Source organism: Emydura macquarii, unplaced genomic scaffold (assembly GCF_026122565.2).
Source record: "Emydura macquarii macquarii isolate MOO-44397 ecotype Brisbane River unplaced genomic scaffold, CSIRO-AGI_Emac_v2 contig_2680, whole genome shotgun sequence".
Lineage (NCBI taxonomy): Eukaryota > Metazoa > Chordata > Testudines > Chelidae > Emydura > Emydura macquarii.
This window is the reverse complement of record NW_027132817.1, coordinates 1,011,629-1,028,768: the sequence shown is the minus strand read 5'-3', so window position 1 is coordinate 1,028,768 and position 17,140 is coordinate 1,011,629.

The window sequence follows — 17,140 nt, the reverse complement described above, 5'->3', positions numbered from 1 at the left end:
TGGATGAAGGGATTTGGATAAGAAAAATAAAAGGCCAGGTTTCTTATGCCACTGGCCTATTACTAAAGCATCAGTTAAGAGTAGGTTTGAAAGGATTAGATCTTTGTAAGTAATTATCAGCAAATGTTGATTTCACTTTACACATACAAATCTACAAAAAACTTACTTCCATCGATAATAATCCAAATGTACAGATAGGGAGAGTAATAAAAGAAAGAAAAGTGCTGCTTCAGAAATGGAGCTTGATTTTAAAATATTTATTTTATATACTTTGATGTGATGTTGATAATTTGTGTTTTAATGGTTATAAACCTTTACATTTTGATTTCAATGTCTACTGTCAGTAAATAATTATTGTCTGCTCCATAATTTCTCAACTGAAAATTTAAATCAATAAAAATAAAAAAGGTTAAAAATATACAAACATTTGTCAAAATTATAAGAAAATATAAAAATTAAATTCTTCCATGCTTAGTTAAAAGTATCTTTTTCTTATATGTTTTTACAGTTCCTAGCAAAATGGGATGCTGATCCAATACTGGAGTTCTAACGTACTACAGCAATACATAAAATAATAATAAAACTAAATCAACTTCCATCTCCACTGCCTCATGTGTGAAAATGAAGATTTCAATCACAGATTAGTAAAAGTGAATTTTGAAGATCAAGAAAGATGAGGTATTTGTACTGCTCATGACATTCATGATCTGAACGTTATTAGATTTTGAACAGATGAAAAAAAACCATACAATTCCCAAGATTTGTCAAATTCACAATATTTACAAATCAAAGAATGTGTCAAGAGTAAAGAGGCTTTAGCCAGCTATCTTTAAAGAGAAAACTATGTTGTTACAGATATTAATCTTAAAGGGGCCATATCTCATTTATGTAAAGCTTTGAATAGTATTGATACAAGATACCCACCTTTTATGAAGAGGTAGGAAGAAAAATTGATGCAGAAGATTAAAACTCAGTATGGAAAACAAGTGTCCTATTTTCAGTTCGTACTCTTACAAAACAAAATCGTTATAGTTTACCCTATCTGGGGTACCTTACTGAACACCAATCAGGTTAAAAATGTATTTTTGGCCAGGGATAACGTCAGAGAAGGATTTCAAACAGATTTGGTAGTGGACACCTAAAATGGAAGCACTTTGGAAGCAAACATACAAACAATGACATCAGTTACAATTAACCTGTTGATACTTTTGGTAGGACTGCCATAAAAACAAATCACTGCTACTTAAAACAAAGAATTAAGATCAAGATTTTCAAAACTGGGTGGCTCCTAACCAGTATTTAGACACCTAATTGAGTGGCCTAATTTTCAACAGTTCCTATAAAAATATACATAAATAAATAAAAACAAATCAATGATTTTCTGCCTAAGTGGCCCAATTGTACCAGAGCATTTGGTCAAGTAAGTACAAGCAAACTGATTCCTGGATTGTTAATATCTATCTACCAATAATGTCTAAAAATGGATGACAGTCATTGCCAAAGAATTAATTGTCATGTAACAAAGTCACTGTTTTACCATCATCCATCAGACAAAATGACTACCGCTACAGTATATCTACTGTTTGGTATAATAGAAATAAAGTAATTATAATTGAATGTTAACATATGATTATGAGCCCTACTTAGGAAATATACATGCCTCAGTGATCTTGCAGCAGGATTAATTTATGACAAGGTTTCTCGTCATTGGCATTACCTGTTATGTTTTGTTGTTATCCTCCCACCTGCAACAAAACTAAACTATCTTGTCTTTTTTGGGTAAATTTCACCTCTCCCTCACCTTGCATCCCCATAAACTCTAGAAAAGTGGCTATGCATGGAGAAGGATGAAATCTGCTTCAATGTTGTGATTAGGATTCAGGGCTGAGGGAACTTTGCTCCCAGCACTGGTTAGGGGGACTTGGAGACTGCCCTAATTTATTATACAAATGATACAAACCCTATTTTGTGGATAGTATATGTAAATTCTTCATTTTTGTCATTTAAATTTGGGACTGAACTAAAGGCTTTTGAGCTGCTCTGGCTGCTGAAGCTAACTGGCAGTAGTAAAAGGGTAAAGAACCCTTTTTGAAATCTACGAGATAAAGAAGAAACCTATCTCAAATGATCAAATCTTAGACACAGACCTGCAGCATGAAAAAATGTTTTAATCCCCAATGATATCAACAGTGTTCTTGACCTGAATGCAGTTGCAAGAAACAACAGGCTGATAGTTTTATGTACAGATTTTTCATGCACAGCCAAGGCAGTTATATCCCAGACTATAAGTACAAGGTGGAAAAAAGTGTTATTGACTATTACAGTCCCAAAGAGTTGTTAAAACTCTAGGCTACAATTGTTGTCCAAGTCATACAAATGATCTGTAAGCAGGAATGGTCTCTGGGCCTGCTGGCAGCACAGTGTGTTACAATGCAGGCATCTGAGTTTAAATTTGAGCTCTATCTACTCCTTCCTGTACGATTGGGGTTTTATAATCAATCTGAAGTGGAGATCCTGTATGTGCAGTTTAGAGAGGAACCAGTGAGTCACTTAATCTGTTTGCTGGCACAGTCGTGCCCTTGAGATGACCTATCTTTGAAAAGCGTGCAGCTTCATCATGTGAAGTTCTCTGAAATACTTTGAAAATCCCCATTGAGTGGCCAGCCACTCAGTAAGGACTCAGGTGACTTTGGAATGACTGACAAGCTCCTCTGAAAATCCCCTCAACATCCACATATGCCAAGCCCTAACTGGAACAAGCAAGAGGCTACCTGCACCTGTACAAGCTTTTGAAAATTCCAAAATGAGGTTTCTGTGTTAACTACAAAATAAAGGTGGATACAAATAAGACATCATGGGGTAGAAAATGTGGACAATGTTGTTGCATCTCACAGTTCTGTGCCATGTAAATCCACAACCCTACCTGTACAATAGATGAACAAAGTGGATTGAGAATGCTAGGTATAGGCAACTCTGTGTACTTGGTGGCAAGCCATACATTCATTTTGCAGTAAATTCCCTGGATTCTGTTGCACTCAAATGTGGACATTCTGTAGTAGCTTAATTTAAATAAATAGCGACAATGATTTTAGTGTATATGGATAATCTGTGTAGTAGTGTACCAGCACTGGTAGGAGAGTATCTAATCTAATGGCACTGTCACTCTTTACAGAGCATGGTGCATGCGCCAATGAGTTATTTGATGGATGCTGGGGCTGATGTGTGAGTGACAATCCCCTCCACAGTAAGGGCACACCCATTCACTGCCAATGCTCTCAATCTGACCAGCAGATTCTTTTCTCCTCTGACGCTGGACATCACGAAGCTTGAACCAGTCCGTCTCACAACGCCTCGCTCCATATACAAGCTGTCTCCGCCAACCAGAACAGCATTCCGCACCTCTTTCCCAATCATCCACAGAGAGAGATTCCAAAGGATACTAAATCGTCTTGGCAAGCATCCCAAAACCTGCTCAGCAGTCTGCCTCTCTTTCTAGATCATTCATGAGCTTCAGAGTACAGAACACTCATCGAGATCCTGTAATTCGGCATTCGCTTGACATGTCCAACCCACCTCGGTCTTTTCTTACCAATCAATGTTCCCAAGTGGGTAAATCTGTACCACATTTTCTGTACTTGGGGAAAGCAGACTTTGCGGAGTCAGTATGTTCCCCTCTTTGGTGACAGGTATAGTTCTGTCATGGTTTAATCCCTCTCCAGAGCAATGGGGAGATTGCAAATTGCCCATCACAGTTGCTTTCCAGGGCTGCTACAAAGTAATGCAATAATACACTGCCCCTTGCTACAGGCTAGATTACCACCTCTGATAAAATATCTAAGAATGTTTTTTGAAAATGATTTCTTTCAAATTAATATTAGGATTTGAGAATTATTTTCCACCAAAGGCAGTAATGAAATATTTTGATACCCTTATTCACACTGGGTAGCACATTACTTCCTAGATGGTCCCATTTGAAGTCATGGGACACTTTGAAGAGTCAGGTCAATGGGTTGTAGGGATTTAAGAATCTGAACCTATATCTGTTACAAATCTAGTAATTTATTGTATCATATAGTTCATATCAGTTGTAAATTAAATAAAAAACATTCTGTTCTATTTTATAAAGATTCTTATAATCTCCTCTCCCCCATCACTGACGGATCTGCTGCCTTCTATATGTGCATTAACTGACTCTCTCTCACAGGAAGTTTATTCTCTCGCCAGCTGGAGATTTGTGTGTTTAGTGGTTTGTTTTAGTAGGATGTTTTTTGTTTTGTTTGTTATGTGTGCATGTGTGTGTGTTGCAGGGGGCTGGGATATTTTTTAAATGTACACATTGCTATGTATTGTACTTCTTCAACCAAGCCTTGTCCAGTAAATCTTGCTCTTGGAACAGATGGTGGTTAGATTTGTGACGTTCCATAGTCACTGTGAGATTTCATTTCACAGCTATGGCCCAGTCCTCTTGAGAAAATTCTATATCCTGCAAACAAGCTTTACCTTCATGATAGAGAGGTTGGTACTATTATTTGTACACAAAGCACAGGGCTACTAATTTGAATAACTAAGAACTCTATTTGCATAAATTGGTTCTTACTGGCTTGAAATTATTTCAGTGCAAAACTGCCGTGTGTCTGCTATACTCTTCTAAAGATGGAAGAGAGTTTATTTTTTCCTTTACTCTTAATATTTCTACCAGCACCATGCATAAAATAGTTTAATCAACTCTTAACTTATCTGATTAAATAACATTTCAGTAAACTAATGAAATTAATGGATCTTCTTATCAGTTTCAGGCTAAAGACTCAAGTCAAAGGAATATGATTAAAAAGAAAAATTTTGAAAAATTATTTTAGTAACACATTTCCCAAAAACAGAACTTTCAAACTCTCACATGCATTGTTACCTACATCCAGGAATTCACAATTTGAAGGTCATATACTCTTGTTAATGTAATTAAGTAATGTAGAGCTTTCTTTTGGTCCAAAAGTGTAGAAACTTATTGGACCAGTTTCTGCACTAAGGTGCATATACAAAATTTCCACTGACCTTTACAAGAGCCTCTCTTCTGTAACTGAAAGCAAATTTTACTAACCCTAGATATAGGCCAAGATTTTTAAAAATGGGTGCCAATAATTAGATACAATATTTCAGGACCTAACTAAGTGGCCAAATTTTCAAAAGCGCTCAGAAACTAAACTACCATTGACTTCAACGGAATTATTCTTGATTTACACTGAGGTTGGTGAGAGCAGGATCTGTCTCATTATTTTTAAAATTATAAGTAAAAAGATACATTAAAGATGTTAAAGTCAATTACTCAAAAGTTAGGAAAAGCCAGAATTAAGGTTGCTTGTGCAAAATTTGCTTTGTAAAGATTTAATGTCTGTACTCTCACCTTCTACAAATTCACTATGGTCCAGATTTCTAATGTAATAAAACAAAGATTCCTGTTTCCAGAACTTCCTTTCCCTTTATTCTTGCAGCCATGACACCTGTGCTCCTACTAAAAGCAAGAGTAATGCTCCCTTCCTTGCTCCATACTCAAAGTGCTATAGGCAAGGCTGTGTGTTGTAAGTAACTCCCAACCCTAAGGGGTAGTACAGAAGCACACCACCTCAGGGAGAGCGGCAGGAGTAATTCTGCCTCCTGAGATACAGCTTATTTGTTCTTGGATGGTTAGCTGGCTCTGATCGGCACATGGGAGGAAGCCTCTTCTCCACCTTTCCCCCACTCCCTTTAGGTCTCCTCTATGCTTCATAGTGGAATTAGAGATGGGGCAGCCCCTTAGCATGAATTTGGAGCAATTTAAGGAAGCTGTGATAATCTTTATCCACAAACACAGTACCGGTATTCCTTCTTCTATCTCTATCACTATAATGAGTCATTAATATAACCTTTGGTAGTTATGAGTAATCAGCTTTCAGAGTCCTCCTATATGGAGTCCTTTAGGGATTGCTTTTACCATTGCTGCTGTTTTGTGTGTAGGTGAAGCCACTCTTAGAACTGATAAGGAAGCAGTCATATCATCAGTATGCTGATACTCAGGCCTGTGTTGCTGTCTAATGTCTCTGCTGATTTACAGCAGCTGAAGATTTTTCCTAGTGACTCCATTTCAGCCCTGTCTTACTGCCTATCCGAGACTGCATAGTGGGTACATGAAGAGGAAACATCATACCAGAAGTTGAGTTATTGCTTGTGGCATGTTGAAAATGCATGAAGGATCTTGCCTGTTGAATGACTGCCCTCTGATGATGGTGTTTGTCTCAGGAAAATTAATAAGGTCTGCAGTCTGAGGAATGTTTTGTCTGTGACTACACTGTATGCACATCCAGGTATGAGCTTAGAGATCTTGCTTGTGTCCATACCCATAAGGTCTCATTTAGCAATGCTAGAGCTGGGCCGATCGTGAGGCATCCAGGATGTTAGCTGATATCATGTGGAACTTGGTGTCACTACTTTCTAAACTATTTTGCCGGTGAATGGGAGGTTGAGATAAGACAGTAGCTGAAGAGATCTTCAGGGTTGAATGTTGGCTTCTGGAGAATTGTTGAACTGTTTTATTCTTCAAAAGGTATACTTTTTTGAAGGAGGTATTGATTATTTCCATTAGTAGTGGACATAGTCTCTCTGTAGCCAGCAGGAACATGGATCCATTTCACAGGCTGTGACTAATATTTCTCTGGGTTTCTTGAGTTTCACCATGTGTGACAGGGCCAAACCCAATCGGGGGGGAGGTGTAGTTTTCTTTCCTAGTTAGTGCCATACATATTTGGTTGATCTTAATAAAGTACACTGTCAGCTCTCTATAGTGCTCAGTGCTTGTGTCTGGGCAATGCAGTGTAGGTTGATTATCTGGTTTACTATGTGACCTAGCTCTGTTGGTCGTCATTCTGCAGGATTGCTTGTGTAGGAGTAGCAGGCTTGTTTTGCCTCTTTTACCGCAGTGGTGTAGTCATCTAAAAGTTGTTTATGCTGCTTGTGGATGAATCCGGAATGTTTTATGCCATGGATGTTCTCATTTTCTGCCCATTTGCTTCATCTGCCAGAGTTTGTTTGTGAACCAGAGTGATCTTCTCAGTTGGGTGGAGGAAGGAGGTGGTTTTGGGCCAAGACAACAATGGTCCTCTGCTGATTATACTATTGTACAGCCCACCAGATCATTTCATAAGGCCTGTGGCCTGTTTCAACACAATACACTAATGGACAATTCATTAGCATTTTGTTGTCATGTTTACATCATTTTAGTTTACGCAAGTGTGTAAATAGACAATACTTACAAAGAAACAACCAAATACATATGAAACCAGCTGAACTTAAAATATAAATCAATACATGTGACTTTAAATCTTATTAAAATATGTAGAATCTGGCCCACACAAGTTTGTGCTTAGATTTATGTGGCCCTTCTGTATAATAAGGTTGGGTATCACTGCCTTAGTATGTGTGTGGCTTGTTTTGCTCAGAGGCTCAAAAACCTAGATGGTTCAGGATTTTTTTGGTAGCAGACCAGCTTTGTTGCTCTACATGTTTACTACCCATTCCCAACCAAATATAAAGCTATTGAATTGAATTTTTTTTTTTTTATTTCATGATAAACATTTCTTACCTCCCAGAGGACTGGGTCCTATATGACATTGTTCAGGTTAGAAGGGCCTTTGCCATTTTGTTTTCAGCAATAGCTGCTGTAAAGCTAAGCCAGCAGAGGTGCTATTCTGAAAAGCTTCAAATGGATAACAAATGTTGTTCTACATTTATTTTAAATTTTATTCTTGATAACTTTACAATATGAGATGATCAGCTACTTGAGTGGCAGGTGCTAATTTAAATCCTAAAATAGATAGGTAGATTTACACCAGAACAGTCTTATCCACTCAGTTATTCCTGCAATGAAATAAATTCAGTGTTACATACTTCAAAGTCCCAAACTGCAAAATTTTAATCTGAGTAGCAGCCTCATGAACTTCACCTGAAATTCTCATGAATAAGGGTAATTCTCAAGCATACGGGTTTTCAGTATTGGTTCTACCTGATCAAGATGGCACAGTAATGAACACTAAGTAACCCGATAGAGCAGTAGTCTTCCATGCAGTTGGGAGCCAAATTTGTACACACTTTATAGTTATCCTCTTTTACTTTATTTTAGTGGACCAGATGTTGTAGTTGTTAGGGGCCTGAGCCACCTTCCACTGAAGTCAGTGGAAGACTCCCATGGACCTCAGTGGGTGATGGATCAGGCCCTACATTAGCTTATTCTACAAACTACAGAGCCAAATCCTGCTTGCCTTATTTATGCAAATAATCTCAACAGTCATATAGGGTCCATTATGAGAGAGGAGTACTGAACACTTGTAATTCCCAGTGAAGTTAGTTGGACTTATGGGGTTCTCAGTACTTCTCAGGATTGGGCACTATCACTTTAACAATTGGTGGAAAATGAAATGAACCTTGAGACAGCTTTTCTTTAATATTTTTTCCCAATAGTCAATACAAAAGAGAAAGGAGACAGTTTTTTGTTATATAAGTGTACAGTGCCTAGAACAATAGGGCATTGACTGGAACCTTATGCACTACCACAAAACAATTAGTATAAAAATATTCAGCAGGCAAGAATTGTTTTCAGTTTTAGTTTCTTAGCCAATTCTTCAATGGGGTCAAGATTTCAGGAGGAAAAGGAAGTCAGTAGGAGTTATGTCATTGACTTCAACGGAGCCAGGATTTCAATCTACTGTCTTAATTTAAAATCTCATCCAAGTTGTAGCATTCACGTCAGTAGAGACATGATTATTACGAACAACTATCAATTTAGCATGTACAATTTAGTTTTAATAGAAACCTGTGACAGACTTGTTCCTGGGCTCACAGTCAGCCACTGCTTGGGTATCAGTTGGGTGCACAAGACAAAAAGGACTTTCTTTGGCTGTCACTTCCTTAAGACAGAAAATCACTTGCAGTAATTTCACCCAGCAACAACACACAAGGTACTGGTAACAAGTCACCCCAGTTATCCCAGGTCAGACCTACCGTCCCTCAGGGAGGCTGTGGTAGGCAGCAGTCTCTTGAACAGTTCCTAGCCCCAGCTAGGATTCTCTCACTGAGTGAGAGCTGAAGGTCTGGTCTCCCTCTCAGCCAGCTCCCAAATGAGCTGTGCTCTCCCTTCTTAACCCCTCCCTCTAAGCCCGACACCTACTTTAGGTGTAGCAGGGTGGGGCTAACTAAGCCCACAGCAGCTCATTAATCCTTTCCTGGCCAGTGTGGGTTTACGTACCCAATCAAAAAATCTTTGCTAGTTTAGCAGGGAAAAGCAAATTAACTTCTACTTGCAGGAAGTTGTGTTTCACAGTTCCCCCCAAACATTCTCCATTTTGTCTTCATCGCAGAAAGATATTGCAACTATCTTTGTCCTTTGATAGCTGTAAAGGTAATTAACTTGTCATAGCACCCTTACATTTTCATTCAAGTTTTACAAATCAGTTTCAGAAATCATAATAATCAGTAAAATTAGGAGAAAGTGATTGGGGCCTGACAAGTGATTTGGCAGAAGTGTTATTAAATAAAGACTCAACATTTCCTCCAGGTTTCTGGTTCTTCACTTCTGTCTTTAGAAATATAACAACAAAGAGTTTTGGAACTCTTTCCTTGGAATTTCAGTCTCATGAAATTGATTTAAAAGAAAAAGAAAAAGACTGAAAGTGACATTATGGCTAAATTTTCAAAGTGCAAACTTGCACAGGGGCCAAAATCATCTGGGGAATTCTTGGTCCCTCAATTTTCAGAACGAATGCCTGAAATTAAGGAGTTTATTTGGCTAAAAAGCAGTCACAGGTTCCAAAGATAAGTACAAAATAACTGCAGCCAGAATTGAGCTGTGGATTGTACCATGTGTAGCTCCTGGAACTATGGTCATGTTGAGACACCCCTGACAGTAACAGATGGTGAGACACATGCTGAAGTACTGGCCACAGTACAGAGCATCAAAAGCAGGTCACTAGATGCTTCCCAGCTGTTCTCAAACTGATGTTGCACTCCTGGCTGTACTGGGATGGCTTCTAACAGCCACCTATAAAGGGGGACCCATACAATAGGAATGAAAGTTAAGCTGTCTACTGCTGGGATGAAAAATAAATGGTGGATGCTCAAAAGGGAGGATCACCTGAGAGAAGCATGTCTCAAGGAGCAGCAGTCAGGCCAAGTACTTCCTAAATCCCAGCATGAGCAAGAATCATCCCACAATGTTGTAACTCCTTAACAAGCCTATAGCAGCTCACACTGGCTGTTCTTGACTCTGTCATAGAAACCCTGGATAAAAGACACAGGACACCAAAAATTAAATATATCCTATATTAAAATGCAACAGTTTAGGGTGAAGTTGAGATTGTAGCATGAATTATGTTAATACAATATTAGTGGGTGGATTGTGTGGTCTATGGAGATAATTCAGTTCAGTGGCTATGGATTAGTCATTCGGTAGAAGCATTACTGAGTAGAATTGCTACCCAAATTTCAGGTATTCAAGGAATCTCTTGCATCCAATTGAAGCCTTTGGAAGTTCCATAGCAGTTGCATTCTCTAGTCAATGCTTGTGTTGCTCTTCACAGGTACAGCTTTTCTCCCCTTGACTGAGCTGCTAGGCTGGCCTTTTATACCTCCTCTTCCTGTCCTGGCTCCACCCCAGTATTTGGTTTGTAGGGCTTCAATCTGCCCAGGAGGGGGGCTGCAGCTTTTCCTTGGGCCCAGGCTTTGAAGAAGGCCACAGCACCTTGCTACCGTGGTACAAAGGCAGTCAGATGATTTTTAGGATCTTGAAACGTTTTTGTAAGGGATGATAAAAGCACCATGATAAAAGGACAGTTCATGGTCACCTTAATATAATCTCAGATGTCATATATTGTGCATATATAGTAAATCACAAAAGAACAGTGAAGATGAAAGCATGACACATCAGGATACAATGCTGTGCTAAAGGAGCTGTCTAAAACCTCTCCATTTTTAATGTGATTATAACAAAATGGTATTTCTATTTTTGGTAAAAAGGTTTTGCAAAGAATTGAAATAATGTTTGGGTATTGTTAACTTATACTGGAGCAAGTTTATTCCACATGTGAAATTTAAATCATTTAATTGATTGGTAAATGAACAAAGTTTGTAAAATCAATTACAACATAGAAAGAGAGCTTCTGGCAGACACGAGGGTTTCCAGTTTGGCTTGTCATCGGACAGAATCTAGCTAACCTGGCATGGGTTTTAGAACATGAAATCAGATTAGCTCTTTTCCATTATCCATGAATATTGTATTTACTATTCATATTTGTAAAGATTTGGGATTTAAATGGACTGAAGCAAAAAGACACTACTTGGAGCAACAAATTCTTTTTTATTATATTGTTTTTATACAGTTATACAATTAAGGAGGCTGCTGCCATCCATAGTTTTTAATGTTGGCTGTTAAAGAGGATTGTTCATTCTATGCTAAGTCACACAGACTCATAACAGTACAGGTTACAAAGATATTACATCTTGGTGGCAAAGACCTGGTTATGGAACATTAACTCTCCAGATGAAATATGATTAAATTGAGTTGAGATATTTATCCCAGTGGCCAAACTGTCATACTAATGGGCCTAAAAACTTAATAGGGGTCTAATAGGGTGGTAAATGCAAATAAAATTGAAGGCTTGGTCTGGGCAGCATGTGTGAGATCAGCCCTTCCCCACCAATGGATTATAGATTAATTAAGAATGGTGGTTTGTCACCCAACCAACTGGGATTAAGAATTTGGGAACATATCCTATCTCATGGAATCCTCCCTGTCATACCAACTGGGAGTAGGATCCATGGCAATACCCTTGTGCAGTCTCAAACAGCACTGCAGACATGCTTAGAATGTGGAATTATGAAGCACTCATTTAGGATTCAAAATTATTAGGTTTAGAACTCTGATTGTTATATGAGTACAAAAATTGATACAGGCTGGTGACTGCATAGCAGCTTTAATCTTCTCACTTCATTTCAGGAACTTCCAGGACAGTCAACTTTCAGATCCTGCCTATTTCGGTTGCAAGTTTGTTCTGTTCTGACTAGTGCCTGCACTGACAAAAAAAAATCCAACAACTCTGAATCATTTTAAAACTGTTGCATTACCTGTTGGTTGGATCACTCCTAACTACCTTGCACCATTCTTCTTCCTGGCTCAGACATGTTTCTAAATTCCAAACATTTTATGATTCCCGCCCTGCCCTTCGGCTGTCTGAAATGGGGAATTGCTAACCAGCATCATAAAAGCCAAACAGTCCCCTAGAATTCTCAATTTGCAGAAGTAAAGTAAATGGTATTCCCACAAATTTTCTCAAAGTACAAGTAGCTTTTTTAACAGGCTCCTATGTCATCTATGGCTTTTGGCTTAGGACCTTCATACACAATGTCAACTCTCCGAATGGACTTTGTGTATGTGTATATTGCAATACACAATGTCAACTCCCAGAATGAATTCAGACTTCTTACATACAAGAACAAAACTATTCTGAATGTGAAAGGCCACCTCTTGCCTCAGGAATATAATAAAGTATAATGATGACCAGCTGCATCATCAGTTATATTTATCACAAGGGATGTACAATGCCTACACTTGAAAAAAAACAAGGACTTTGTCATGTCCGGTTTCTATTATTTATAACCTAAATGTAGGAAGCAATAAAACTTTAATGGCGATATTGTCCATAGCACTTGGACTTTGACCAATATGTAGGAGAAACTACTATAATGTTAATAGCACTATACAAAGATTCGTATATATAAATAGAAGAAATGGCTTCTTATGAAGAAATGATATATTGCATAAATAAATCTTCCAAAATCCGTCTTAAACTAGGGAAACTTTGTTGCTCATCTCAAAAGTAATGCAGATTGGAGCATAGATATTTTGGTGAAAGGATGCATTAATAATACCAAAACAGATAATTCCAGATTGTGATACAAACAAAGCATTACTTGAGGATTGTTTCATAAGTGGATTGTTTAACAGCATCCCATGTAATCTCCCATACTTGCTCACCCATACATATAATTTTTTTTTCACTGTCAGTGTTGCATACATCTCCCTGCTTATCTTCACTCAGCTGATATAATGGTTTCCTGAAGTGGGGTGATATTCCTAGAGACCACATCTTCATTCTCTCTTCTCATGATGGATGTCTGATATTAATGGTTAAGAGTGTGACAATAAGCATTTTGACATAGTCATTTGAATAGCATGTAGCAGTGGAATTGCCCCTGATTTATGCTAGTGGAATGAAATCAGAATCAGTCCCACTTTAGATCCACGTGCACTGATTTATTCATTATGATTTACATCACCTCTGACCTTGGCCCATTGTCTTTTGTAGTGCTAAGAGTTAGTACTAGCTGCAGTAGTTGACTGTGATTAAATAAATAATCACTACTTAGACCTAGATCCTGCAACCACTGAAATAATGAAGTCTCATGGGGATATTCACATGATTAAAATTACACATCCGCTTAAGTATTTTGTGGTGCTAGTTACAAAGTTTGTATTAACAAAAATAATACTTCGCACTTATTTGTGTTTTCATCTTCAAACTACTTTACAAATATCAACTAATTAATCTGATAAGTACTAATGCTTTGTCAGACCCCCATCTGAAATAATCTGTGCTGTTTTGGTCATCAACTTACTTGAGGTTTTTCTGTAAATTGTAGTTTTAAAGGTGACCTGCACAGTTTTTTATTTATTTATGTATTTATTTTTACAGTTTTCTAACATTCCTCACTTAGGATATACTAGAATTATGGTATATGGTGCAATCTTATTTCCACCCTCTTGTGCATCCAGCCTGTGCACTGATGGAGGCAGGAGTCTAATGAAAAAAATAATATGGGATCATGTAATTAAAGTTGGCATCATAATGCATACACACAAGGGAGGTGAATGGAGGTTGCATGGCCAACTGTAAATGTGGGATTTCCTAACCTTTGAGTGCTTGACTTTGTAAACTAAATAACATTCTTTTAATGTCATTTTTATAATTTAGTTTCCAGTTTGGGTTTTTGTTTGTTTTTCAAGGAAAAAAATGGAAACAACTGCTGCAGTCCCCAGTTGTAAATCAGGAGGGTTTGACCCCTGAACCTTCACTACCACAACACGAGAGTTTACTGCTTGAGCTACAAGACTGACTATAGGGATTGGCATCTACATTACTTTTATCCCTGGAAGGAGGGGTGCTGAGGGACGAGCTGGTTCTCAGAAAAATGGAGCCAGGCTCTCTCTTCTTCCATCTCCATGAGTGCTCCTGCCTCATGTTGTGGCTGCAGACAGGAGTAAATGCACAGCTGCACTCCTATACAGAGTCTGGGAGTTTGTCAGGGGGAACCCAAACCAGCTCCCTCCCTCACGCTACTCCTTTTCCAGTATAGAGGGTGCTGCTGCACTTGTGTTTTTATTATTTTGATAGGCTGCGAAAATGTTCTTGAAGGACATAAGAAAGAGAAGGGAAATAGTGATTCTCAAAACATTCTCTCGCTGAAAATACTGAACAGAATTTTACTGTGACAAAGAAAAGGCATTTCTGTTACTAGAGGGTTTTTCCCTGCCAAATCTCAGTCCTGATGCCAACAATGTAAGTGTAACAGCTGCTCAAAAAAAGTCACTAGAATCCTTTATAAGTAAAAATGTTAGGTAACCTAAACTTAGAGGTATACTGCAAACACACACACCACTTCTCTTTTTTTTTTAATTCAATTCCTTCATGAAGTTTGTGCTTTGAATACACCTCTTTGACCTTAGCACTGTATCTAACTTTGTTTACTGTAAAATTGTAACATCATACACTTCATAGACATGTTAATCACTGAGTTACAGTCTCAGCTAATTTTGGTCTGAGAGATTTTCACCTCTCACACTCTCTGGGCTCGGAGGCAACAACTGAACCAAGTTCAATCACAAACAATATAGCAGCTTTAACCCAAATATGTAACAATGAATAAACAGAGTGTGATGGAGAGGGGAAATTATATTTCCATCTGTTTGGCGTGCAAATAAAACCAATATAACTACTGCTCACTCTGGTTTTTCTGTGACGTGGAGATTGATGGTGGGCTAGAGAAGAGTCAGAGTAATTAATTTTAATTTTAAAAAAATGAAAGCAGGAATTTTGACAAAAAACGTGGGTCTTTATGGATCAGGAATCTCTTATGCTGTAAAAGTGAACAAGCCGTAAAAGCTTTGTAGGTCACGCTTAAGTAAATAAATTACCTCAGGCAAATCATTCACTAAGCAGTTAATTACTGACAAATGGTATCTAACATGTCCTGAGAGCCATTATTATAACTTTATTAGAGAGTCTGTATTTTAGATTTCAAGTTATTAATGCCTAGCAAAAATAAATGTTAAACTTTTAAGCAATAATTTGACTTCAAAGAAATAAAAAAACTAGGATATTTTAGCATATTTATATAATGCAAGTAAGGAGGCTTTGCATACTACAGATTCAAATGTTCTCTTTTTGTAATGTTTTGCATACTTCATTACTAAGCAGTCATGGAGATTTCTGCTTGGTCCCAAGACATACACCAAACATTTAGCTCATTATCACATTACACACATTCATATAAAGGTGAGCAAAATACACTGATAACTAAAGTAATTTTCAGCTGAAGATACTGTATTGTGTTGATTTAGTTTTAATGCCAACATATTCCATTTGGAATTTTGTCAGATATCTCCCTGGTAGGCTGTGCCAGTCACAAACTATTTGAACTTGGAAGAGAAGCAGACTGAGAAGTCCTGTTGTTCAGCTGAAGTTGACACTGGAGTGGGTGGGAATGAGTTGCAGCATAGCAACCACAGTAGCTGTTGTCAAGCTTTTTTTTATTTAAACGAAGGCTATATGCAGTTTTCCTCACTATTAACCATATTATACAACCCCACTCAAGCTAAGCTATACACAGCTATTTTAGAAATAATAATAATCCATTATTATTCCCCTAGAAAAATGCAATCGTCCATACCACTTTCAAAAAGATACCACTGGAGCCAGAAGACCTCTCAAACTATCACCTTCTATCCAACTTTCCATTCATAAGCAAGAACACAGATAAAGGAGAAAGCAAAGACTTTCAGGTTCCAACAACATGTGACATCTACCAACATCCTGGATTTCCCAGATGACTTGCACTTGGGTTTCAGCTAATGTAATAGGAAATAGAGCATTCTGGTAGCACAATTAGATGACCTTTACATGGCTATGGATGCAGGCAATATCACTATGCTCATATGACTAGATTTCTTTGCAGCTTCTTAGACAGGTGACCTCAAGTATTGCTCACCCACCAACATGACCTTGCTGGAGTAAATGATACAATATTACAAGTGGCTGTCCCTTTCCAGTAGAACCCAGAGTGATGATGAGTACCAATTTGAATACTGCTTGCAGAGTCCCACAGAAATCCAGAATACCTCCTTTTTTTTAATCAACCACTTAGAGAAGCAGTAGGACACCACTGTATGCAGTGCCAATAGTATGCTGAAGGCATTCACTTTCAAGTCCTTTCATAGTCAATCCCCACCCTACCTATCATCTCTCATTCATTATTGAGCTGACTGTGCTCTTCTCCCATTGGCCCATGATGCCAGCCTTAACTGTCCACTTGTAACATTTTAAAACACCTTTGTGCTTTTTCCTATGCTGCCTCATACACTTGGGAGGTGTGTCACGTAAACATCCATCTTCAAATCCTTCCTCAAAATGCTCCTTTTGTCGTGATGTCTACAAAAAACTTTGCAAGGGTTAGACTGCTAGTGTACTGACCACGATTGTCACACAGTTTACTTGAACTTCCTTCCCCACATCTGTCTGTATCTATCTGTTGTCTTATACTTAAATTGTAAAATCCTTGGGGCACGGACCATCTTTTTGTTGTGTGTTTGTAGAGCGTCTAGCACAATGGGTTCTGGTCTATGACTAGTGACCGTAGGTACTATGGTAATACAAATAATAAATAAATGAAAATAATAATTCCTTTGCATTTCTTATTTTCCACAGATGCAACCACTGCCACTACTCAGAGGTCACAATGCCTACAACAGATCTGCTCCTAGAATAACAGCATCTGGCTCAAATTTGAC